The following is a 6,613-nucleotide window of genomic DNA, read 5'->3' as shown; positions in this document are numbered from 1 at the left end:
TTTGAGTTATGGTATTGAAGGAGAATATTGAAAGTGCCATCAGCTTCCAAAAGAACCAATAGATCCATTTTGTAAGAAGTGCAGCCAGAGTGCTCCTTGGAGGCCAAGTTGGCCAAACTTCGTCTCTCATACTTCGGACATATTGTCAGCACAGGCCAGTCACTGGAGAAGGGTATCATGTTTGGTAAGGTGGAGGGTCAGAGAAAAAGAGGAAGACCCCCAACAAGATGGATTGGCCAAGTGGCAGCATCGATGGACTCACGCATGGCGACAGTAGTGAGGCTGGCCCAGAATTGGGCAGTGTTTTGTTCTGTTGTGCATAAGGTCACTGTGAGTTGGTACCAACTTGATGGCACCTAACGACAACAACAACAACCCCTACTATGCAGGAGTCCTGGTGTGGCGCTGTGGGCTAATGTGTCAGACTGCAGAGTCGTTTGTACTGCAACATCAGTGGTTCAAGCTCACCAGCTGCTCCTTGGAAACCCTATACAGGTTGCTATGGGTCAGAATCGACTCGACGGCACTTAACAACAACAAAAATCCCTACTATATAGGGCCACTATAAGTCAGAATCAACGAGCAACACAAAAAAAATCAAATTAAAAAATATCTAATCCAGTTGAAAAAAACATGTTTTAGAAGGCTATTAAAAATCATATTTTATAAAGCATAATCAGTTTAAAGATAAGGGATGAGAGATTTAAATTATTAATTCTAATAGTCTAATACATTTATAGTAGAGCAAGCAAAGACAGAAACTTGTACAATGTGTATTCTTTCATTTTAGAGTAGGCTGATTTAAAGGGGAGGAATAACACATCAAGAAACTGGGATAAGGGCAGTAGAGATAAAAGAACCCTTTTGACCTGTCCCTAGGGAGCCTCTTAATTAGGCTTTCATTTCCAAAGATTTGTGGCATCACCATCACAGGACTTGACAGGATCTCAGGAAACCTTACCTGTTCCCTTGTTAGCAGACAAGATATGCAGCTGATAGCCCAGTTTACACCTAGAGGCATTCAGAAAAAGACTTCAGATCCTTCTGATCCCGTTAAGCAACCCTCTTATTCAAGTCCTTAACCCTTTGTCTAACCCAAATTTATGATTCCTTACAATGTTAGCATATGATATTTTCTTTGCTGTTGGTTCTCTTGTTAAAGGTGAATATTGCACTGGGGAAATAACTAGAAGTTTTTGTTTCTATAGCAAAACCCACATCAGGTCATTTATTATCTAAGTGTGAAATACTTTTTCAAATTCGTAAGACATGTATATGCAAAACTTTTGCTGTACATTAAAACAATACCATCCAGAAGAGTTGACACTGACTTGAGGCACTTAACACGATCTATACAAGGTGCTGCTCCTTCCTTTTTTTGTCATATTTGATTTCAGCATTTCAAGTTTTTTGTTCCCTGGAACCCTTGTTGTTGTTGATGTTCAGTGCCATCAAGTCCGTTCAGGCCTATAGTGATCCTGTATAGGGTTTCCAAGGAGTGGCTAGTGAGCTTGAACCACCAACCTTGCCAATCAAACCGACTTTGTAGTCCAGAGCATTAGCCCACAGTGCCACACCAGGACTAGGATTCCCTAGATAATACTTGGGCTTTGGTAACTCTTTTGGACACTATTTCTTCTTTTCAGGGGTCCTTCTTATATCTTTATGAGGTCTATTATCTGCATTTGGGTAATTTTTCTTTGTCTTATTTTATTTTCCTATTTGATACTAGAAAATTCCATTTTAAATAGAAGAGTTTGTAGGCTGACAAGATGTGGGTTCCTTTGGCATAACCTTAAATAGAAATTTATAGATATTATTAATGTGTAACAAAAATAAAATGAAAGCTATGAAATTTAGAAAAGGAATAAAGGAAATAATTTGTCCTTTATAGAAGACTAATTACAGTTTATGAAGTGGCTTGCTGAAAAAAATCTGCTGCCTGGCAGAAATGATTCAAAATGTTGGTGTTGGCATTAGCTACAGAGTTAGAAATACTGTCCCGTGAGTTTATGCCAAGAATCAATTGGAGAAAAGAGACAGCATAAATGAAAACTAGGTTTTCTACCTTATATATAAAAAAATGTCCTTTAAAGGCACAATTATAATTCATTGTGCTGTATGAACAGTTGTCTATTGAATGAGTGATAATATAGAGAGACAAAACAAATGATATTTGTTTTCTCTTCTTTCCCTTCATCTGCTGAGTAAGTCCACCTTGATGGTCTGACTGCTAAGTTTCTAGCTTCATTTTCTGTCACAAATCATCTTACACTTGTTGTCATTGTTAAGTGCCATCGAGTCGGTTCTGACTCATAGTAACCCTGTATAGGGTTTCCAAGGAGTGGTTGGGGAGTTTGAACACCGACCTTGCATTTCAGTGCTTTAACCCATAGAGCCACACAAGGACTCTTATACTTAATGCTCTCCAAACCCCTAAACTGCTCTTACTTCTTTATAGTACTGTGATTTTTGGACTCCTTTGTTTTTATTTAAGCCTTTGCCTTCAGTTTGCTTATAAAACTCCTCCTTTATTTAAACTTTACCTCATAAAGAGCTTATCTTCTCTGCTTTACTACTCCTGAAATTCATGTATTCTTCTGTTACTGTACTTAACACTTTGATGTTGAAATTTATTTAAATACAGTATGCATCCATATTTAATGATGAGCATAAGTATTTATATATATATATATATATATGTTTGTGCATATTTACCATAGTTCCTGGCACAGAGCAATTACTCTGTATATGCTTGCAGAGTTTAATTTATTTGCCTATCTAAGTTGAACATATTTGTAAAATAGAAAAATTAGAGTTTCCACTGTTGGGGGGAATTATAGGATATAGTAAGAATGTTATTAAAAAAAAAGTCATTCAAAATGAAGCATGTCTGTTTATCCTCTTCTGGGACAGAAAATTCAAAGTGTTCAAAAAAGTTTTTTTCTTAACTTTTTATTGTGAATTAAGTGAAGATTTGCAGAGCAGATCATCAATTTTACATTCAATAAATCATATTCTTTGATTCATTACAATGATTGCAATCCCTTTCATGTACCAACAGTTAACAGTCTCTATTCACTTTCACATGGCATTCCTCCCTGTGTCTCCTGCTACTTTCATCTTACCTCTGTTAACCTCCTTCTTGTATATTGCCTGCCCTATGTTAAGGAGCTCTGGTAGCAAAGTGTTTATGAATCGGGCTGTGAACCTCAAAGTCAGCAGTTCAAAACTACCAGCTGCTCTGAGGGAGAAAGATGAGCTTTCTGCTCCCGTAAAGATTCACAGCCTCGGAAACCCTGTTCAGGATTGCTTTGGGTCAGAACTGACTAGATGGCACTTAACAACAATAACATCACCCGTGTTAACATGTATCTACCCTCTAGCCGGTGAATGCTTTTCTCTCCCCTCTAACCATCATACATTTTTTTAGTATTACGAAAATCTTTTCTTAACTTTTTACAATATTGATCTTATACATTATTTGTTCTTTTGTGATTGACTAATTTCACTCAGCATAATGTCCTCCAGATTCATCCATGTTGAGAGGTGTTTCACAGGTTCATTGTGTAGTATTTCATGGTGTGTTTGTACCAAAGTTTGTTTATTCTGCTGATGGGCATTTAGGTGGGCAGAAGAATTTGATGTGTCTCTTTTAGGCAGCATATTTAAGGATTCTGTTTTCTTATCCCTTCTATTCTGTCTCTTGACTGGTGTTTTTAATCCATTTTCACTCACTGTAATTTTTAGGTATCAATTGATTGTTCTCTGTTTGCTGTGTATCTCTTTTGTGCTGCCGCTGGTTTCTTTGTTCCACCAATTTTCTGCACTGAGTTCATTTTGTTTGTGGATTTTCTTTGTCTTTTCAATTATGTTGTGTTAATGTTTACTAATCTTTCTGATTTTCTTCTTTTTTAATTTTGATGTGCAGGTGTATTCATTTTCTTTGAGGTTACCGTGAAATTTATTAATATTTCCCCCTATTTAAAACAGTCTGTTTTATCTTGAAATCTGTTTGACTTCCTTGCCTTTTGGAAGTTCTGTATCCACACTGTTCCCTCTTTATGCTTTGTAGGTGACTTCATTATTAATTGATACCTCTGGTTCCCTATTTTTAGTCTTATAGATTTGTTTTACTTTTAGTACTTCTATAGATAAACACTGAACTATGAATCCCAAGATCTGCAGTTCAAGCCCAGAAGCCACTCCATTGGAGAAAAATGAGACCCTTTGCTCCCTGGAAGATTTAAAGCCTTGGAAACCCTGCACAGAGTCGCCATGAGTCAAAAACCGATTCAACTATACTTAATAACAACAACAACATAACTGGATTGAGTTCTGGGTGGTGTTATCATGTATGGTAATCTCAGGTTATTGTCTGCTATTGTTTTCCAGTCCAAAGAATACTGTTTAAAATTTTTTGTAAAGTTGATCTTGTTTTTACAAATTCCTTTAACTTCTGTTTATTAGGAAACATCCTATGCTGAAAAATCAGAGCTTAGTCTTATTAGTTCTCCTTTGTAGGAAAGATTTTTTCCCCCACCTCTTCTCCCTGCCCCCACCCCCAGAACTATGGTAAATAGTTCTATAGGTCAGAACTGACTCAATGGCACTTAACAATAACATTATATGACCGGCAAAGGCGCTCTGGTAGGTAGTGGTTACAAGTCAGGCTGCTAATGTCAAAGTCAGCAGCTTGAAACTACCAGGGGTTCTGCAAGGAGAAAGATGAGGCTTTCTTCTCCCATGAAGATTTACAGCCTCGGAAACCCTATACAGGGTTGCCCTGAATTAGAACCACCACCAAAAGGCCCACAGGTTGGATGTTTCTCACCTCTGCTGTATAGGGTTTCCAAGGAGCAGCTGGTAGGTTTGAGCTGCTGACCTTGTGGTTAGAATTCCAGTACTTATCTTACACCTGTATTTATTGTTAAGTTCCTCAAGTTGGTTCCAACTCATAGCAACCCTGTATAGGGTTTCCGAGGGTGTAAATCCTTACGGGAGTAGAAAGCCTCATTTTTCTCCCGCGGAGCGACTGGTAGTTTCGAACCGCTGGTCTTAAGGTTCGCAGCCCGATTCGTAACCACTACGCTACCAGAGCCAATCCATCTCCATGGGGGTCTTCCTCTTTTTCTCTGACTCTCCATCTTACCAAACATGATATCCTTCTCCAGTGACTGGTCTCTCCTGATAATATGTCCGAAGTATGAGAGACAAAGTTTGGCCATCTTGGCCTCCGAGGAACAATTCATGTAAAATGCTAGCACTCTGTGTTCTATGCAGAACTGACAGCATTGTCTTAATTTTTCTGCTTTCTTTTTCTTCTTTATCTATGCATCTAATGTTTATATTTTACAGTTTATAAAAATTTTCAATGTTTCAATTTATCATTTGAAGTTTTTCTTTTAAAATAATGAAGCCATTTTGTCATAGGCAAGTTTTGAGTACTACGTTATATTATTTCATACATGATACTCAAGGGAGAGTGCCAGCAACAATAGCAACGAAAATTTTGGAAAAAGGTTTAAGAAAACAACATTACTTTAAAAAGAGAATTATAAAACAAATTGATGCTGTTTTTTAAATCCCAATCTGTTAGCGTAGTGGTTACAAATCAGGCTGTAAACTGCAAGGTCAGCAGTTCGAAACTACCAGCTGTTCCGCAGGAGAAAGATGAGGCGTTCTGCTCCCGTAAAGATTTACAGCCTCAGAAACCCTGTACAGGGTCGCTATGAGTCAGAACTGACTCCATGGCACATAACACAACAACAATAACATACTAAAACAGCAAATAGATGCTTTCTTTCTTCACCAGAAAACATACTGAAAGAATAAGAAGTAAGAATGCAAGCTCTCATCCGGTGTGGCACTGTAGGTTAAGCACTGGACCGCAAGGTTGGTGGTTCAAATACACCAACAGCTTCTCAGAAACCCTATACAGGATGGCTCTGAGTTGGAACTGACTCAACAGCACTTAACAGTAGCAGCGGCAGCATCTTTAACAGTCTAGTGAGATGCAAGGAAAGCTTTCCATGGGTTGTAAACGGAGATAAAAATAGGATTGTTCTGAAAATGAGTAAAACTGACTGTACCAGGGGTTTCCAAACATTCGTGGAAACAGTCCCATTATCTTTTAATTCTACTTTCCACGAACCTTTTTGAAGTCCCTTGTATAACATCGAATCTTTTCTGATCAGTGGTTGATTCTAGTATTTAAGGAATGTATCTTGTAATCTATGCTGAGAAAGTACTCTGATACATATATACACAAAGTTTTAACATATTCTTCTTGTTGTTAAGTGCTGGTTCAGTAGATTTTGACTTACAGCAACCCTGTGTAGGGTTTCCAAGGACCTTGCTGTCCAGTGCTTATCTTAAGAGGGCCACACCAAAATATCTTTCTTTCTATATAGCATAGTGGTTACAAATCGGGCTGCTAATCTCAAGGTCAGCAGTTCAAAACTACCAGCTGTTCCACGGGAGAAGATGAGGCTTTCTGCTCTGGTAAAGATTTATAGCCTCGGGAACCGTGTAGAAGGTCACTATGAGTCGGAACCGACTCCGTGGTACATAACCACCACCACTAAATCCTGGAAGTATCTTGTACAAATAT

The sequence above is a fragment of the Chrysochloris asiatica genome, unplaced genomic scaffold, assembly GCF_000296735.1.
Source record: "Chrysochloris asiatica unplaced genomic scaffold, ChrAsi1.0 scaffold00017, whole genome shotgun sequence".
In the NCBI taxonomy this organism is placed as follows: Eukaryota; Metazoa; Chordata; class Mammalia; order Afrosoricida; family Chrysochloridae; genus Chrysochloris; species Chrysochloris asiatica.
The sequence above is the reverse complement of the archived record's forward strand: the minus strand, read 5'-3'. Positions refer to the sequence as shown.